Source organism: Dromiciops gliroides, chromosome 1, assembly GCF_019393635.1.
Source record: "Dromiciops gliroides isolate mDroGli1 chromosome 1, mDroGli1.pri, whole genome shotgun sequence".
In the NCBI taxonomy this organism is placed as follows: Eukaryota; Metazoa; Chordata; class Mammalia; order Microbiotheria; family Microbiotheriidae; genus Dromiciops; species Dromiciops gliroides.
In genome coordinates, this window is record NC_057861.1 from 204,568,538 (window position 1) to 204,589,956 (window position 21,419).

The 21,419-nt window shown below is 33.1% G+C and overlaps 1 pseudogene; it reads right to left on the reverse strand.

Moving 5' to 3' along the window:
* Positions 1-19,850: 19,850 nt before the first annotated feature.
* LOC122737254 lies at positions 19,851-20,116 on the reverse strand (annotated as a pseudogene).
* Between the last annotated feature and the right edge of the window lie 1,303 nt (positions 20,117-21,419).

Genomic DNA, 21,419 nt, shown 5'->3' on the forward strand with positions numbered 1-21,419 from the left:
GCATCAAAAAAAAAAGAAATAGTATGGTTCATTCAACATCTATACTCCGCAGTTCTTTTTTTTTTTTTTTTTCCTGGATTTGGAGATCCTCTTTCATCATGAGTTCCCTGGAACTCTTCTGTACCATTGCATTGGTGAGAAGAATATAGTCCATCACAGTAGATCAACACTCAATGTTGATGATTCTGTGTACAATGTTCTTCTAGTTCTGCTCATCTCACTCATCATCAGCCCACGCAAGACCCTCCAGGTTTCTCTGAACTCCTCCTGCTCATGCTTTCTTACAGCACCATAGTATTCCATTGTATTCATATACCACAACTTGTCCGGCCATTCCCCAATTGATGGGCACCCCCTCAACTTCCAATTCTTTGCCACCACATAAAGAGCAGCTATAAATATTTTTGTACATGTGGGTCCCTTCCCCCCTTCCATGATCTCTTTGGGAAAAAGACCCAAAAGTGGTATTGCTGGGTCAAAGGGTATGCACAGCTTTATCGCCCTTTGGGCATAATTCCAAATTGCTCTCCAGAATGGTTGGATCAGTTCACAGCTCCACCAACAATGGATTAGTGTTCCAATTTTCCCACAGCATCTCCAACATTTATTATTTTCCTTTTTTGTCATTTTAGCCAATCTGATAGGTGTCAGGTGGTACCTCAGAGTTGTTTTCATTTGCATCTCTCTAATCAATAGTGATTTAGAGCATTTTTTCATATGGGAATAGATTCCTTTGGTTTCTTCATCAGAAAACTGCCTGTTCATATCCTTTGACCATTTCTCAATTGGGGAAAGACTTGGGTTCTTATAAATTTGATTTACTTCCCTATATATTTTAGAGATGAGGCCTTTATGAGAAGTACTGGCCTCAAAAATTGTTTCCCAGCTTTCTGCCTCCCTTCTAATTTTGGATGCATTGCTTCTGTTTGTACAAAATTTTTTTAATTTAATGTAATCAAAATCATCTACTTTGCATTTTATAATATACTCTATCTCTTGTTTGGTCAAAAACTGTTTTCCTTTCCAAAGATCTGATAGGTAGACTATTCCGTTCTCTCCTAATTTACCTATGGTATCACCTCTTATGTCTAAATCATGTATCCATTTTGACCTTATTTTAGTATAAGGTGTAAGATTTTGGTCTATGCCTAATTTCTGCCATACTGTTTTCCAGTTTTCCCAGCAGTTTTTGACAAATACTGAGTTCGTATCCCAGAAGCTGGAGTCTTTGGGTTTATCAAACACTACATTACTAGTGTCATTTACTACTGCATTTCCTGAGCCTAGCCTATTCCATTGATCTACCACTCTATTTTTTAGCCAGTACCAGATAGTTTTGATGACTGCCGCTTTATAGTAAAGCTCCAGGTTTGGTACCGCTAACCCACCTTCCTTTGAATTTTTTTTCATTATTTCCCTGGATATTCTTGATTTTTTGTTTTTCCAGATGAATTTTGTTATTATTTTTTCTAGCTCTATAAAATAATTTTTAGGTAGTCTGATTGGTATGGCACTGAATAAGTAAATTAATTTAGTCAGTATTGTCATTTTTACTATATTAGCTCTGCCTATCCATGAGCAATTGATATCTTTCCAATTATTTACATGTGATTTGATTTGTGTGAAGAGTGTTTGGTAGTTGTGTTCATAGAGTTCCTGGGGTTGTCTTGGCAAGTAGACTCCCAAGTATTTTATATTATCTACTGTTACTTTAAATGGAATTTCTCTTTCTATCTCTTGCTGCTGGACTTTGTCATGTATAGAAACGCTGATGATTTGTGTGGATTTATTTTATATCCTGCTACTTTGCTAAAGTTGTTAATTGTTTCAAGTAATTTTTGAGTTGATTCTCTAGGGTTCTGTAAGTATACCATAATCTCATCTGCAAAGAGTGATAGTTTTGTTTCCTCCTTGCCTATTCTAATTCCTTTAATTCCCTTCTCTTCTCTGATTGCTAAAGCTAACATTTCTAGAACAATATTAAATAATAGGGGTGATAATGGACATCCCTGTTTCACCCCTGATCTTATTGGGAAGGCCTCTAATTTATCTCCATTGCATATAATACTTACTGATGGCTTTAGGTAGATACTGTTTATTATTCTAAGGAAAGCTCCCCTTATTCCTAAACTCTCTAGTGTTTTTATTAGGAATGGGTGCTGTACTTTGTCAAAAGCTTTCTCTGCATCTATTGAGATAATCATATGATTTTGGTTGGTTTTCTTATTGATGTGGTTGATTATGTTAATAGTTTTAATAATGTTGAACCAGCCCTGCTTTCCCGGTATAAATCCCACCTGCTCATAGTGTATTATCCTGGTGATCACTTGCTGCAATCTCCTTGATAATATCTTATTGAAGATTTTAGCATCAATATTCATTAGGGAAATTGGTCTATAATTTTCTTTCTCTGTTTTTTCTTTGCCTGGTTTTGGTATCACCACCATATTTGTGTCATAAAAGGAATTTGGTAGAACTCCTTCTTCACCTATTTTTCCAAATAACTTGTATAATATTGGAATTAATTGTTCTTTAAATGTTTGGTAAAATTCACCCATAAACCCATCTGGCCCTGGGGATTTTTTCTTAGGGAGTTCATTAATGACTTGTTCAATTTCTTTTTCTAATATGGGTTTATTTAAGGATTTTATTTCTTCTTCAGTTAACCTGGGCAGTTTGCATTTTTGTAAATATTCATCCATTTCATTTAGATTGTCAAATGTATTGGCATACAGTTTTGCAAAATAATTCCTAATTATTGATTTAATTTCCACTTCATTGGTGGTAACATCCCCTTTTTCGTTTTTGAGACTGGTGATTTGGTTTTCTTCTTTCTTATTTTTAATCAAATTAACCAATATTTTATCTATTTTATTGGTTTTTTCATAAAACCAGCTTTTAGTTTTATTGATTAATTCTTTAGTTTTTTTGCTTTCAATCTTATTAATTTCTCCTTTGATTTTCAGGATCTCTAGTTTAGTATCTAATTGGGGATTTCTACTTTGTTCTTTTTCTAGCTTTTTAAGTTGCATGCACAATTCATTAATCTCCTCTTTCTCTTTTTTATTCATGTAAGGATTTAGAGCTATATATTTTCACCTAAGCACTGCTTTGGCTGCATCCCATGGATTTTGGTATGTTGTCTCATTATTGTCATTCTCTTGGATATAATTATTGATTGTTTCTATGATTTCTTGTTTGGCCCATTCATTCTTTAGAATGAAATTATTTAGTTTCCAATTGATTTTCATTCTACTTTTCCCTGGCTCTTTCTTATATGTAATTTTTATTGCATCATGATCTGAGAAGGATGCATTTACTATTTCTGCCTTTCTACATTTGAATATGATGCTTTTGTGCCCTAATACATGGTCAATTTTTGAAAATGTGCCATGTATTGCTGAGAAAAACATATATTCCTTTCTATCCCCATTCAATTTTCTCCAGACATCTATCATGTCTAACTTTTCTAGTAATCTATTCACCTCTTTCACTTCTTTCTTCTTTATTTTTTGGCTAGATTTATCTAATTCTGAGAGGGGGAGATTCAGATCCCCCACTAGTATAGTATTACTTTCTAATTCCTCTTGTAACTCATTTAACTTTTCCTTTATGAACTTGGATGCTATACCACTTGGCGCTTACATATTTAATATTGATATTAATTCATTATCTATAGTACCTTTAAGCAAGATGTAATTTCCTTCCTTATCTCTTTTAATGAGATCTATTTTTGCCTGTGCTTTGTCTGAGATAAGGATTGCTACCCCTGCTTTTTTTTACTTTAGCTGAAGCATAATATATTCTGCTCCAGCCTTTTACCTTTACTCTGTGTGTATCTTTCTGCTTCAAATGTGTTTCTTATAAACAGCATAATGTAGGATTCTGGTTTTTAATCCACTCTGCAATTTGGTTCCATTTTATAGCAGAGTTCATCCCATTCACATTCACAGTTATTATTACTGACTGTCTATTCCCCTCCATTCTATTTACCCCCTTTGTACTTCCCCCCCTTCTTTCACCCTATTCCTCCTCACCGACGTTTTACCTCTTACCCCTGCCTCTCCCAATCTGCCCTCCCTTTTTATCACCCCCCTCTCTTTTCTTTACCCTTTTCTCCCTTGCTTTTGTCCTCCCTTCTATCAGTCCCCCCCTTTCCCTTCCCCTTTTGCTTCCCTAAAGGATGAGTTAAGTTTCTTTATCCCAATGAACGTATATGTTATTCCCTCTTTGAATCAAATCTAATGAGAATAGGGTTGAAACAATGTTCACCCCTCCTTTCTTTCCCTCTATTGTAATGGATTTTTTTTCACCTCTTCATATGATATAATTCATCCCCTTACACCTCCCCTTTCCTCTCCTCCCCCGAGACTCCCTTTTTAACCCGTTAAATTTTTTTTTTGTATCATCACATCAAAGACAATTTATATTTATACCCTCTGTGTAAAGTCCTTCTCTCTGCCCAAATACATTTACAGTTCTTAAGCGTTATGAGTATTATCTTCCCATGTAGGGATATAAACAGTTTAACCTAATAGGGTAACCTTTTTTTTTCTCCCCCTCTGTTTACCTTTTTAAACTTCTCTTGAGTCTTTTATGTTGAGATCAAATTTTCTATTCAGTTCTGCTCTTTTCACCAGGAAAGATTGAAAGTCCCCAATGTCATCAAATGTCCATCTTTTCCCCTGAAAGAGAATGTGCATTTTTGCTGGGTGACAGATTCTTGGCTGCAATCCAAGCTCCTTTGCCTTCCGGAATATCATGTTCCAAGCCTTGCAGTCCTTTAATGTTGAACCTGCCAGGTCCTGAGCAATCCTGACTGTGGCTCCATGATATTTAAATTGCTTCTTTCTGGCTGCTTGGAGTATTTTCTCCTTCACCTGATAATTCTGGAATTTGGCTACAATATTCCTTGGAGTTTTCGTTTTGGGGTCTCTTTCAGGAGGTGATTGGTGGATTCCTACAATGATGATTTTATCCTCTAATTCTATGATATCAGGGCAGTGCTCCTTAATAATTTCCTGGAATATGGTGTCTAGATTCTTTTTCTGGTCAGGGCTTTCAGGCAGTCCAATGATTCTCAAATTGTCACTCCTGGACCTGTTTTCCAGATCAGTTGTCTTTCCAATGAGGTATTTCACATTTTCTTCTACTTTTTCATTCTTTTGATTCTGCTTGACTGATTCCTGGTGTCTCATGGATTCCTTATCTTCCAACTGTCCAATTTTAATTTTTAAAGCATTGTTTTCTTCAGTGAGATTATGCACCTTTTTTTCCATTTGGCCAAGTGAATGTTTTAAGGCACTGTTTTCTTCAATGAGATTATGCACCTTTTTTTTCCATTTGGTCAGATGAATTTTTTAAGGCATTGTTTTCTTCAGTGAAATTATGCACTTTTTTTTTCCATTTGGCCAGTCAATTTTTGTGCTTCCTTTTCCAAGCTGCTGATTCTTTTTTATAGTTTTCTTGTTTTGCTTTCATTTCTCTCCCCATTTTTTCTTCTACCTCTCTCAATTGATTTTTAAAATCCTTTTTGAGCTCTTCCAGGAAGGCTTTTTGTTCCTGAGACCAATTCACCTTCCCTCGTGAGGCTTCAGATGTAGGCAATTTGAGGCTATTGTCCTCATCTGAGTTTGCATTGGCTTCTTCCCTATTGATACAGAAGCTCTCAATGGAGAGGTCTCTTTTTTGTTTCTTACTCATTATTGCAGCTTATTTATTTATTTTTTAAGTTGAGGTCTGCTCAGGGGTCACCAGAGTCCCTGTTTTGGGCTTCTTGTGCAGGGGTATAGGTGCTTTGTGACCGGCTTTTTACTCTGAGCCCTTTATGGTGTGTGGAGGTCCCGCCCTGCACTTCCTGCCTGGGTGCCCTCGGCCAGCCAGGCACCCACTCCTGGCGTCTGTTCCCACCTGACCCATTCGTTGCCCTCTCGGCCGGTGCACGTAGGTTTTTCCACTGTTCTTCTTGGCCACCAGATTTTTGAACCAGGTTCCAGGGGCCTCAGTTGTTTGGCTGTGGCCTGCAGCTCCTGCTGACTTGCCCCGACCCCCTTGGTGCTGGGCTGCTTGCTGCCCTGTGCTTCGCCTCCCTTTTGCCCGAGTCAGACCGACGTTTTCCTGAAGTCTTCTAAATTATCTCTGGTTGGAAGACTGTGTCTCTCTGTCCCTTTGCAGGTTCTGTAGTTTCAGAATCTGTCCAGAGGATGATTTAATATTCTTTTTGAGGGAACAGAAGGAGAGCTCAGGCAGTTTGCTGCTTCCTCTCTGCCATATTGGCTCCACCCAGACTCCCAATGTAAACATTTTTTCTTATTTTAAAGCCATAATAAAAATACTGTTATCTTTATTTTAATACTTAAAATTTTTCATTCTATTTGTCATCATTCAAAATTAGAGAATAAAATATAAATTTTCAGAAATTGATTTCTCTGAAAATTGTAGGTACATAAATTGCTGCTTCATATATAATTTGTTAACCCCTTAAATGATATTTCACCACCAAAGAAAACTCCAAGATCTAAGCATCAATGAATACCTACTTATGTCTCTACCCTTCTTGTTCTATTTGATGGACCATGTGACTCTTTCCATCTTATCTCTCTAGGATTCAAGTCTGCTAACAGAAATCAATTTAACAAAGTGACAAGAAATTCGACTGCAGAATATTTTTCAATGTTCTCTTTTCACTTTGACATTTGCTTAACCAAACATGAAGATTCACATTTTTCCCTTGCTTTATTTTAAGAAATGGAAAATCCTTCCTTTGTCTCATTACATTAATTGCGTATGACTTGTAATGGCAAAAATACTAGGAAAGAGTCACAAATATACGTTCTATGTGAAGTCACTTCATTGAGGTTGAAGTGGTCATGTAGAATAAAAATAACCTGAAGTAATTATTAGCTATAAAATATAATGATTGACTTATTCTGCGGTATAATAGAAAGACTGTTAAACTTAGTTTTTAAAGGCTTGAATTTGAATCTTTAGTCTATATAACCTAGTGCAAGTCATCAGTCCTCTCTAATTTTTAATTTAATCATACATAAAATGAAGGCATTGCGTTAGTGTACTTCAGAAGTAATTTTCAGGTATAAGTGTGACTATTAAATTTTAAAAGGATGAAAAGATTAATTTTTTAAAAAATAACTTTCAGAAAACATTAAAAAGCACATCCAAAGGATCTTATGTATTATAAGAACCCCAGAATGAAATACTATGACCTTGTTATTATTGAATATAATTGTATTAATAATATTCATATTGTGTAGATGTGTATGTGTAATATCAACCAGTATCTTATTGGATCTTATAAACTGTCACAGAAATAAGTAAATGAGCAATGAAAAAATCAAATATGGATTTTTCAAGATTTTTCTTTACTGAAAATGATGACCAAGGTGTGACTATATATATTTTTTATGAAATGAGAAATATTTTAGAAAATAATATCTTTATATATTTTCATTGGTATTGAGATATCACTATAAAATACCCATTTTTCCAAGATAATATTTTCTATTAAAATAAATCTTTAACACAGAAGGAAAAATAATTTTAAACCTATATTGCTTTTGGAAGACTATTAAAATTCATATTTCTGCTAAAAATAATGAAATACTATTGTGCAATGTTGCAACTTTGTTGGTATGAATATATTCCCCTTCTAGCAGTCTCTGTGGGATATATTCTTCCCCTCTCTGTGCCTATATTCAGCTATATCACTGTAAGTAGAAGAATTCATTTATGGACATTTGTAGTTTTACATAGCTAAATATGAAAATGCAAATAAGAGAACAAACAACAGATAAAAATGTTGACATTATTCTGAGATACCTCTTCTCGCAAATGGATTTGAAAAGAACATTTTGTGTTGAATGAAATTATTTTTTTCTGCTGTATATGTAATACCTTTACCTTACTGCAGAGTTTGTCTCCATTCTACTTGTGGGTTCATATGGTGTTTTGGCTGTCGTCAAAGTTGTTGTGAAGACAGGTTTTCCATAGTAGTGAAAAATTACAAAAGACTTCTTGCAAGAAATCTTATATATGGAACTCTGTGAATACAGGGGAAAAGCCAAAGGTGTTTTCTATTTCTTGTGTGCATATGCACACTCTGCTGAAAGCATCTTCCTGAAAACAATATAACAGTGGTCATGAAAGAAGTGACATTATAACCTTTTCTCTAAAGGGAAGGCAGGCCATTAAACTGGGCTGTATATATCTTGCTGCCTGGAGATTTCATTTCATTATTTCAGTCTTCTTCTCCAGCCTAGTTTTACTCTTGTCTTTCAATATCTCATTTATTTTTTATCCTTTTTTATTGTAGTTTTGCCACTTGAACTGTAATAATATTTTCAATATATTATCAATTCAGGTGAGCAGACACAATAATTTTATTTTTTTTCTTGCAGAAAACTTAACGTGATAACTTGACCAAACTATTAAAGAAAAATCCTTGTTGCTATTTAAAATCACCATAAATAACTTAAAATTCATCCATTTGGGATCATGTTTCTTTTTATACAGTTTTCTTTGTTTATCTGTATTTCTCATATGTGAAGGAATTTAAGAATGAATGTTGTGATGCTGATGTTCAGCTCAGTTCTTTAAAAGGCAAATGGACATCTTTTATTAATGGTAGATTGATCTTTGCCTCATGGAGCTATCTCATGTGTTCCATTCAAAATCTACTCTTTAAATTCACTCACCTGAAATTCATGCATGTTTTCACAAAGTTTCTTAGATTGTTTTAGGAGTATTTGCAAAATAAGCAATTCTGCTCTCAATTCCTAAATGAAGTTGAAATAAGAGGGTATGTGCAACTTGATATAATATTCAGAATAAGGGGCAAAATAAAGATAAAATGTTTTTATTAATGATTCCTGATGTTTTAGGCATTATGCTATACACTAGAGACAAGAATTAAAAAAAATAAAATTGCTTCTCTTCTCAAGAAACTTACATTGCTTTATTGGATACAACATTTATTAGCTGTGTGACCTTGGGCAAGTCACTTAACCCTTATTGCCCCACCAAAAAAAAAGATACACATTTATATATTTAAGCATATGAAAACAAATATATAAGGAATAGAAGGTAGTATATATTGAAATCTTAGGCAATAAAAAGATGGGGGTCATGCATAGCTTTTTAAAATTTTCAAAAATACTTCTTTCCATAGGAAGATCAGCTTTATTTTCCCTTCAATCTCCAAAAAGCAAACAAACAAAAACTATGAGATAAATATGCTTTCAAAGATAGAATGGATCATGGATATCAAACTGTAAAGGAATTTGGAAATCTATCTCTCCATGGTGGGAATTGGCCTGCAAAAGTACAGTGACCTGCCTAAGGTAAGTCATTAAGTAATTAGCAGAGCCAAGTGGGAGGTGAGGGAGTGGATATGACATATGCTATTGATTCATATGTTCATTACTTCCAGGGAAGTATTCTCATTTTTCATTATTTCATCACAAAATAGTACATTGAGTAATTGAGGATACTTTTCTAACATTTAGCTTCCTCCTGATGATGTTCGTTCTAACTGAAATCATATTCTGTTTTCTCTAAGGTAAAAACACTATTATTTCCAGTAATAGGAGGTCTGTCCATTTTTCCATGAATGTTTTAGAGTTCTGTGGCCCCCACAACAACTGCATCATCTTATTTTTTTTTTCGTATCAGCACACTCCACTCTTAGTTTTAATAACACAGCTTGGTTTCAAAACTTTAAAGTAAACAGCCTGAATTTAGTGGAGCGTATATTTGTAATAGACATTTGACAAGCAAACATAAATATTCTGATGCCATGCTATGAAAAAATTTATGCTGCAGAGACTAGTAAACCAATGTCTCATCTTTATGAAGTTTTCAGGATGATGTATTATCATTGAATAGGGCCATGATGCCAACTTTTTTCTGTTTTCAAATGCATCTCAGTATGTCAGATCAGCTTTAAAAAGAAGGAAAAAATAGAGAGGGAAAATTCCAGGAGAAAGAATAATGACAGGACTTAACTGATAAATAAGATAGATTAGAATAATTTGCATCCATATTTTGTTGTTGTTGATGCTGAAATGTATAGAAGGGGAAATTTAAAAATTATATGCTTCAGGGCATTGTTTGATGTGTTTCTTCAATGCTGACCTGAATACACTAGATGATTTCTAATAATAGCATATCTTTTTTTTTAATTCGACACTATCCCTTAAATTGAATTTATCATACTGTTAATTAGCTCTTTTTTCCCTGGTACAGAAATTCCTTGTTATTCTTTTTTTTTTCCTTCTTCACCTCTGACTATGAACATTTTACCCTCTCAATGCACTATGCAGTCAAATGTCATCAATGAAAATCAAAGGAAACAGCCCTGTAGGAGATGTCATATACAATCCTACATTTCAAAGAGAATCCTTTGTATGGTAGTCATAATTATAAAAATTCAAATTTGAGGGGCAGCTAGGTGGTGCAGTGGAAAGAGCACTGGCCTTGGATTCAGAAGGACCTGAGTTCAAATCTGGCCTCAGACACTTAACACTAGCTGTGTGACCCTGGGCAAGTCACTTAACCACAATTGCCTCACCAAAAATAAATAAATAGATAAATAAAAATAAAATAACATTTGTTAGGGAATTCAACCTGTTTAATTGATTCAGAAATGAAGACTTAAAGAAAACTAGTCATTCACACAATAATGACATTTACTTAGGTATAGGAAATTTAAAATCACCACAAAAATTCAGCCTCATATAAGCTAAACTGGAGGATACTAATGATAGAGTGGTTGTGCAGAAGAAAAGAACTAAGTGTCTCAATCCAGAATGGAGGTATTTACAAAACAGTCAGGCTTATCCAGAAAGGTACCTAGTGGTCTAGTAACATATATTATCAATTTAGTCTTTATTTGTTGTTTTGATTATTTATTTATTTGATGTAATTTTTTCCAATTACATATAAAACAATTTTAATGCCTAAAATATACTCTTGGTTATAGTCACTTCAATGGGCATAAATTCATGTAATTCTTTCCTGGTCTTTGTGAATGCTTCCTGATCGTACTTTTTTCTTTTCTTTTTTGGTGGGGCAGTGACTTGCCCAGGGTCACACAGTAAGTGTCAAGTGTCTGAGGCTAGATTTGAACTCAGGTCCTCTTTAATTTAGGGCCTGTGCTTTAATCACTGAGCCACATAGCTGCCTCCCTGCTTATACTTTCTTAAATCACCATAGTATTCCATCACAGTCTTAAAACAAAATTTGCTTAGCTATTACCCAATTGATGAGGATCCCTTCATTTATAAAAAGGTATTTTTCTTTTTAATTTCTTTAGGATACAGACCTGGGAGTGGTATTGCTGAGTCAAATAGTATACACAGTTTTAGATTCCTTTAGGCATATTTCCAAATTGTTCTCCTGAATATTTGGATCAGTTCACAATTCCAACAATAGTGCATTAGTACCCCATTTCGCCACATCCCCTGCAAAATTTGTCATTTCCCTTTGCTTCGGTGGTTTTGTTGGTAGAAAAATAATTTAATGTAATCAAAACTGCCCATTTCCATACTGTAATGCCATCTCTTTTTATGTCTGCTATAAATTATTCCCTTATCTATAGATATGGCAGGTAAACTATTCTATCCTCCCATAATTTGCTTATATTATAACCCTTTACATCTAAATCATGTACCCATTTTGATCTTAACTTATTATAAGTATGAGGAGTTGGTCTCGACCAAATTTTTGCCAATTTAATTCTCAGTGTTCCCAAAAGCTTTTGTCAAATATTGAGTTCTTATCCTAAGAGATTGGATATTTGGAATTATCCACCATTAAACTACTATAGTCACATACTACTGTGTATTTTGTATGTAATCTATTCCACTGACCCACCACACTATATCTTTTTTTTTTTTTTTTAGTGAGGCAATTGGGGTTAAGTGACTTGCCCAGGGTCACACAGCTAGTAAGTGTTAAGTGTCTGAGGCTGGATTTGAACTCAGGTACTCCTGACTCCAAGGCCGGTGCTCTATCCACTGCGCCACCTAGCTGCCCCACCACCACACTATATCTTAACCAGTACCAGATTATTTTGTTGATTACTGCTTGGGAATACAGTTTAAGACCTGGTATAGCGAGGTCATCATACTTCAAAATTTATTTCATCAATCCCCTTGATATTCTTAAGCTTTTGTTCTTCCAGATAATGTTATTATTATTCCTATGTCAATAAAATAATTTTAGGTAGTTTGATTGGAATGGCGCTGAAAAATTAAATTAATTTAATAAGAATCATCAATGTGTGTATATATAGGCATACACACATATGCATGCATGAAGAAATGTGGATTCATCTAATATTTTACAATTTTACTTAGGTTTTTAATTATGTCAACTATTTTTTTTTAAATTAATTCTCCAGGATACTAGTGTTTTTAAAAGAAATGAGTGTTCTATTTTGGTACAAGCATTTGCTGCATCTGTTGAGATAATCTTATTTTTTCCCTTTTTTACTGATATTGTTAATTATACTAATAATTATTCTAATTTTAAATCAACCCTGAATTTCTGGTATAAATCCCAGATCCCTATCATATATCAGGTATAAATCCTAGATCCTTATTATATATCACTATATTCTGATAGAATTCTATTTAAAATTTTGTATCGATGTTCATTAAAGAAATTAGTCTATAAGTTTATTTCCCTATTTTTGCTCTTCCTGTTTTAGGAATTTAGGGAAGGTTATTTCATTGCCTATTTTTTCCAAATAGTTTATATGGTATTAGAATTAATTCTTCCTTAAACTTTTGGCAGAACACACTTGTGAATCCATCTGGCCCTGGGAATTTTTTATGAGAATTTCATTGATGAGTTGTGGAATTAATTTTTCTAAGATGGGATTATTTAAGTAGCTTATTTCCTCTTCTGTTAATGTGGGAAATTTATATATTTATAAATCTTCATCCATTTCACAAAGATTGTTAGATTTATTGGCATAGAATTTGGAAAAATAAATGTTTATAATTGTTTTATTTATATGCCTGGGAGGACACCTACCAAAAGAACACAGAACCATCTCTCTCACTCTCTCTTTCTCTCTCTCTCCCTCCACACACCTATCTATCTATCTATCTATCTATCTATCTATCTATCTATCTATCTATCTATCTATCTATCTATCATCTATCTATCTTTCTATCTTTCTGTCTTTCTATCTTTCTTTTTCTTTCTTTCTTTCTTTCTTTCTTTCTTTCTTTCTTTCTTTCTTTCTTTCTTTCTTTCTTTCTTTCTTTCTTTCTTTCTTTCTTTCTTTCTTTCTTTCTTCCTTTCTTTCTTTCTTTCTTTCTTTCTTTCTTTCTTTCTTTCTTTCTTTCTTTTTTCTTTCTTTCTTTCTATGTCTCTATGATCTATGTTATCATATGTATTTAATTATATATAACTGCATTACATCTGTAAACAAAATTTTATAAAATCTTTCATACAAATAAAATCAGTTAGATATAAATTTTGTATGAGTAGGCAGAACCAATATAATACAAATAACCTTTTTTGCCATACTTTTTTATATAGTCAACGATATTCCAATCAAATTACAGAAAAAATTTCGAATCATAAATAAAATAATTGCAAAACTCCAGTTAGAAAAACAAAAATTGATAACACAAAAGGAAGTTATAAAAATATAAAATAAGGAAGTTTAGGAGTACTAGACCTTAAAAATGTTTTATAAGAAAGTAATTATCAAAGTTATCTGGTACTGGCTAGTATATAGAAAGTTAGAACAATGGAGTAGACATACAATTTACAACAGCAAATATACATAATAACCTCATATTTGACAAGTGAAAAGACTTAAGATTTTCATTATTTCGTAAAAATTGTTCAGAAAAGTTGAAAGTAGTATGGCAGAAACTGGGCATTGACCAATATCTCACACCATATAGCCAGATAAGGTCAAATGCATATATTACCTGGAAATAAAGAAATATTTTACAAGAAAATAAAACATGGAACATATTGCTTATCTCCCTTATGGATAGACAAACAATTTATAAATAAATAAGAGATAGCACAATTAGGTATGAAATGGGGAATTTTGATTACACTAAATTAAAAAGGTCTTGTATAAATAAAACAAATATAGCCAATATGAGAGGGAAAGAAGAAAATTGGGTGGGGGATTATAGACAGTTTATTAGATAAAGGTCTCACATCTACAATATATAACTTTTTCAGATCCATAATATGGAACATTTCCCAATTGATAGATAGTCAAAGGATATGAACCAGCAGTTCTCCAATGAAGCAATATAAGCAAATAAATAAACAAACAAACAAACAAATAAATAAATAAATGAGTAAACAGACAGCTAGATATATTAATTAAAAAATAAATAAATCAGGGAATAAATAAATGAATATATATATATATATATAACACATAATATATAAATAATATGTAAATGAAATTATATATATTATATGTTATATAAACTATATGTGTGTGAGTAGTCATATTAAAATGTTCTAAATAATTATTGATTAGAGAAATGTAGATTAAAACAACCTTGAGATAACATGTTATACCTATCAGATTGGCTAAAATGATAAAAAGGGAAAATGAAAAATGTTGGAGGGGATGTGGAAAAAATTGGAACACAAATTAATTATTAGTAAAATTGTGAATTGATCCAACCATTTTGGAGAAAAATCTAGAATTTCACCCAAACAGTTAATAAACTAACTAGGTCTTTTGACCCAGCAACATCATTATTTGATCTATTTTCAAAGATGATTAGGTAACAAAGAAAATAATCCATATATTGTAAAATGTTATAACAGCTCTTTTTGGTGGCACATAACTGGAAATTGAAAGGGGTGGCTATCAATTGGGAAATGACTGAACAAGTTATGGTATATGACTGTGATGTAATACAACTGTGCTATAAGAAATTATGAGATCGATTTTAGAAAAAAGTAACAAGAAAAGACTTTCAAGAATTAATATAGTTAAATGAACAGAACCCAGAGAACATTGTGTGTTGTAACAGCAATAGTTTTTAAAAATGACTTTGAGTAAATATAATTTTTTTCTTTTGTAATTAACTATAAAGAACATATGAAGAAAAATTCTGTCTGCATCCAGAGAAGGAAATGATATATAAAAGTTTGTACAGAATAATTTTATATATATATATATATATATATATGCATTCTTATGGGTCTCTAATGGTCACCACCTTGAGAGCAGGGGAAGGAGGATGGAAGAGGATGGAAAAAGAAATAGAAATCTACACGATAATTCTGTTTTATTTGAAAGTAATAGCAAGTTTTCCATAGGAGATTTGCATTTTCATGTACAATTGTCTTTTATTTTGTACTGTTATGGAAATGCTAGCTTTATTTGATAAATTTTAAATAAAAAAAATTTTGCAAAACAAAAAATGATGATGGTTAATGAAAAATATACTCAACATGTTCCATGCTTAATTTAATCAGTTTCTGCCTCATGTCCTCTTTTCCTCATCTGGTGTTTTATCATGGATCAATAATATTTCTTTCCTTCAAAAAAGCATATTTGCAGTCTACAATATGATATAAGCATTTCTTTTGCATATAATTAAACTGTCTTTTAATCTTCCTTCTCCTCTCCCCCTTTTTAAAATTTCCTCTTTGAGTAAAATATATTTATTTTCCCAAATTGATGTAAGTATTCTATCTCATTTGACTAGTTCCTATGAAGTCAGACTCAAATAGTATACCTTCAGTTCCACATCTTCATAAAAAACCCTTTCCATTATTATTTCATGTACATTATTTCTTAAGATTCACTAATATGTAATCATACCAATATACCACCTTTTTTTTTTTTGTTCTTTCTCTAGTGGTTGGACATTTTTTTTTCTTCTCAGAACATTCAGTTTAAGAACATTTCATAAAAATGTTGCAATAAGCATTTGTGTGTATGAGTGTTGTTTAGAGATCTTATTTACATATTTTATATCTCTGTCATAACAAGGGAATTTCTGATTCAAAGCCTATGGATATTTTAGTCATTTCATTAGCATAATTCAAAATTATTGTTCAGAATTACTAGACTAACTCACAGTAGCACAAAAACTAGAATAGTCTGTCTTCCCAAAACATTTCTAACATAAACTACATGGTTTGACACTTTGGCCAATGTGTAATTACTTGGTATAATCCTAAATTTTATAACAACCAACATTGTGAATAAACTGAGGTCAAATGAGGCAGGGAAGATCAGATCAACCCTTGAACTTTTTCCACCACATTGGAATAATTTCCAGGGAAATCATTAAACTCTCTCATGTAAGCTTTCTGGCTTCCATTTTTTCATAAATTGCCTTCTTCTTATCTGTGGATCCAAGATTTCCAATGCATTGGGACCTATAAAATTTTATTGTCAGTCAGTGTATGCATGACCATCTTGAAATCTCATTACATTGATATTTTAATAAAACATTAAATTAGATGACTACTCTTTTTTATTATCATAATTCTTCATACTCTAGAGCACAGAGACATCTATTTAATTTATATACTTTCTTTGAAGCCATAGAAAATTTCACAAATAGAGTCTAGAGGGCAGAGATATCCCTTCTTACATATTCTGCTATCATGACAAAATAATAGATTTAATTCATAATACTAACACCCCATATACTTAATGCTATTTTATATATATGTGACTTCATATATAATTTATTTGCCATAAATAATCTGTTAGACAGTTAAAATATAGAGATATGCACAGCCTTCCTTCACTGAATTCACAGACTTAATGTGGAATAAGTTGGAGGTGAAGAAGATAGTCTTTATCTAGTAGACATGAAACAAATTAATTCGTGACCATCTAAAATGCCATGAAAGTGCATAATTTATATTAAATTTTATGTTCTCAATTTTCAAATATGCAAGCGCAATTTATTTAATATAAATTATTGGACATATACACTGTATATAAAGCTTAAAAAGGAGCATATCATATTTGGACAAAATTTAAATATTTTTAAATAGCCAGCAGAACATATCATTTTATCCTCATGTGCTGTAGGCCATATGGAGAAGTTTTATGACAAGTTTGATTGGAGATTATGTAAGGAGATTTTCTGTATAACTCATCCAAAACTATTCTGTGAACTACTGACAGCTGCAAAGACTAGGTTATTTCATGATTCCTAATTTAATACACCTATTCACTAAGAAAAGATTCAATAACCCCAAAAATAGGAAACCCTTATGGATATTTGTGGAACAGAGTAAATATCTATTCTATTATATTGCATCAGGTTCACCTTTCAAGTATTATTCACTAAGTAAATTTAATCACTACTTAAGTATTTTATGGTATTTTACACATTTAAGTTGGTGTTTGGAACAGTTGGGGCTTAAGAAATGTATGTAGATTGAAGTTGTATAGTAAGAAGTATAAGCATTCAAGAGTATAAAGAGGATTTGTACTAATGTTCATTATTTTCAATTATCACAAGGTTTTTTACTTCAATAAATCATTTCTTCTTTCTAATTATGTTCATTTATTCACAAAATATATTTATTCCATAGGATATTTGGATTTAAAGCCAAAATTGACCTATGGAAACATTTATTCTAACACTATCCTTTGATAAATGAATACACTGAGACAGAAGGATGTTGACTATCTTATCTAAGTTAAATGGTGAATCCACTGTTCGAACCCAGGTAGGTCTAGTGATTCCAAAAGTTGTACTAATTCCAACATATAATTCAGAGTCATAACTGACTATAATTTCTCCTGATTTAAGAGAAACAAAATGTAGTAACAAATTGCATATTTAAGCAAATTAAATTGAAGGTCAGTGATGCAATGAATGTAATGTGCCTATGCAAAGAAGACATGAGATTAATAACTTAGAATATTAGTTACCATAAGATAGTTAGTTTGCTCCTAGGTCAGCCTTCTGAGATATGTATGGTACATTATGGGAATAGATTCAAAGTAACTCAAATTAGAAGTTTGCTCAATGCCTATAACTACAGCTTATTTTATAATCTAGTTGAGAAAGGAACTTTCAAAATCACTTACTTGATTGCAGAATTGAAGGAGGAGAATGAAGAGAATTTCTCCTCCATTTGAGAATGATGTTTGTATACAATGCAAAAAGTTAAATCACATTTAATTATAATAAAAGTGCCATATTGAAATAATCTAAGAAGTAGATTTAATATGAATGTTTAAGGACTCAATTCTTCCCATATTTCACACAATAGTTTCTTGGCTTGAAAATTGTATGTGATAAAAGTTATTGAAATAGGTAAATATGTAAATACCAAGTAAATGTTAGCATCACCTTCTGCTAAAAGGTTTAAATGAATGATTTGATTTGTCAATCATATTATTCAGAACATTTAAATAGCAATACCTACCTTCATAATTGTAGCTAAGAATACTTATCTACAGACTGGATATAAACTTTTAAGTGTTTTCTCTAGGGAAAAAATGCAGTTATCAAGGCATAGAAAAAAGATAGAAACAATAATGAACATGAACTTTGTGATATTTTAGGTCAACTTTCCTATCAATAGCTCAATGGTAAATGCTGCAGGCTTTAGTCCCTAAGTGAGGAGTGAAATTTAACTAATCTTATCCAAAAAGGACATTTAGATATATGGAGTCAACCCCATTATATTTACTGAGAAACATAATGGAAAATCAGAACAAAAAGGCATAGTTTCCATGCTGATCAAGAGTGAGGCAGGCTTTTAAAATATCCTAGAGTAGTTCCTATTTACATGCTATTGTTTTATTATAAATAGTTTTAATTGATCTTAAATTCCACTCATCAAATTTTCTATTTTATTTTAGTAACATTTATCAGATTAAAACTTATATGATTAATTTTATGAGAAAATATATTTTATCTGAAATTTTATGTGATTAAAATTAAAATTAAAATTAATTTTATCAGAAAAATTTATCTGATTAAAGACATCTTCTTGTAGTGCAAAAAAACCTAAATCACAATATTACTTTTAAGCTTAAATGTATGTTTTAAGAAAAGTAGAATCTAGACTTTCGAAATAACCTTAACATTGTAAAGGAAACTTCAAAGCTTCAAAATATATACATGCACATATGTATACACATATACATGCATTTACCTATGTATAAGCATATGCATAAACATGTCCATCTACACATACACATAAAATATGTTAGGATGTGTTAGGCTTCCAGAATGTTGGATTACTCCCTTTGGAAACATTATGAAGGACATGAATGATAGTCACGAATATAGGAAGACATGGTCATCTTCCAATCTACATAATGAGAGAGAATTTCTGAACTGAAGAAATCAAAGATATGCTTGAATCTTGATTATTGAGTATATATTTATTTACTTATTCATTCATTCATTCCTTTATCTATTTAATCAATCATTCAATTAATTAATTATTTTTCCCCAAGGCTATCAACTTTATTGGTTTTGAAAACTCTTTACAATGGCAGAGTCTCCTTCTGCTAAAGTTACCCAAATTGCATAAAAGAGATCAGAATTGGGGGTTTAGGGGGTGGGGAAGCCACTCCAGAGATCCACCCAGGAAAGCTAATAAATATCGCCACTGGAATTTATGGGATGGGACAGGAAGCACGCTGATGCAGGGACAGGGAGGTTGAGACAAAACGGTGGTGAAGAGGAAAAGTTATCCGAGGGGGGAGCAGCAGCAAAAATCTTTCCTTTTGTTGGGAGGTGGGAAGGAAGGGAGGGACAGGATTTCCCACTTGGTGGTGCTAACTGTGAAGACCCATCTGAGGGAAAAGGGGGGCCGGCCCCTAGGCATGGGGCTCACAAGAAGGCATCACACCATTTGAAGGCAGCCAAAGCAATCCTGAAACTGCTTGGCATTAGCCCCACGGGTGTCTTTGAGCCACTCCGGAAGAGGTCTTTGTCTTTTTTCAGCACCAAGAACTGGCCCAGAACCACGTATACCTTGTTGAAGCCCTTGTCCTCAAGCTTCTTGCCCAGCACTTCTCCAAAGCCTGCCTGGCTGCCCACGGGCTTCTCCCAAATGGGCTCAACCAGGAAGTCCCGTGCTTCTGGGAGGTCATCATGGCTCCTAACCACTGATGGCTCTGGCTCCTGTAATGATCACACTCTCGCCAACTGGCCTCTCCCACGGCTGCCTCAATCTTGCACGGCATATACCGGCTTCCACTTCCAGGTTGTCCTATTTATTTTTTGGGTTTTTTTTTTTTTTTTTTTTTTTTTTTGCAGGCAATGGGGGTTAAGTGACTTGCCCAGGGTCACACAGCTAGTAAGTGTCAAGTGTCTGAGGCTGGATTTGAACTCAGGTACTCCTGAATCCAGGGCCGGTGTTTAACCACTGCGCCATCTAGCTGCCCCCTGTCCTATTTATTTTTAACATGTAGAATGCAATGTAAGATGGTTGAATTCACTTGATGAGTTCATTTGCTACTATTCATTCAGTTATCATCTCTATGTTGACCAATAGTTTCACAACTCCACCTGCTTATTAGACATCTCAAAATGTATGTACTATGGACATCTTAAAGTTATATCCAAAAGTTAATTCCTTACCTTTTTCTCCAAACTTCCACCCTTTCCAAGCATGTCTTTTACCCTTTTTTTTAATGCCTATTACTCTCAAAGGCACTACTATTCTTTCAAGCACCCAGACTTTCAACCATCATGTTGTCTAGCAATCCTCACTATCTCACACCTGTCATCTATTTTTTTTGTCAAAGCTTTTCACTTTTGTACAAAAAAAATGATTTCACTTTTGTAACACCTCTCCAATATGTGGTAAAAAACGAAAGTATTAGCTAAATCTTTTGAGAGTTGAGTGCATGCTACTGAAGCGGCTTTTGAAGGACGACCCTTTTGGGGAGAAGACCACGAGGAACTGCCCTGTTCCTGCTGCTGCTCGGAGAGCTGGCCAAGCATGTCAGAGGGCACCAACTTCCGGGATGGTAGTTTAAAAACCGAGAAGGAATGGAAGTGGGGCTCTCTGGCATTTCAACGTAGCCATGGCCCACGTTTTTGGTATTTGGGTGCTGTTTCTCGGCCTGGCAGGCAGTTTGGGATTCAGTGAGTTTTATAAAGGAATATAGACTAAGTTTAGATCTAAGATTATTGGTTTGTATTTCTACTTTCCTATTTCTCTAATTGGTATCACCTTTATGCTGTCTAATTAATTACCAAACAATAAAAACTAATCCCTCATTGATTAAAGCTCAGAGGCTTCTTTTTCTTAGTGGTCTGGGAGACATATAAGGGAAAAGTTAAAGCGGGAGTTTAATGCTTATATATCCAATTTTAAATCTCACAAATATACCTTGCATCTCTCCTCTGATACTGCTACTCACCTGATGCAAATCCTCATCTTTTCATGTC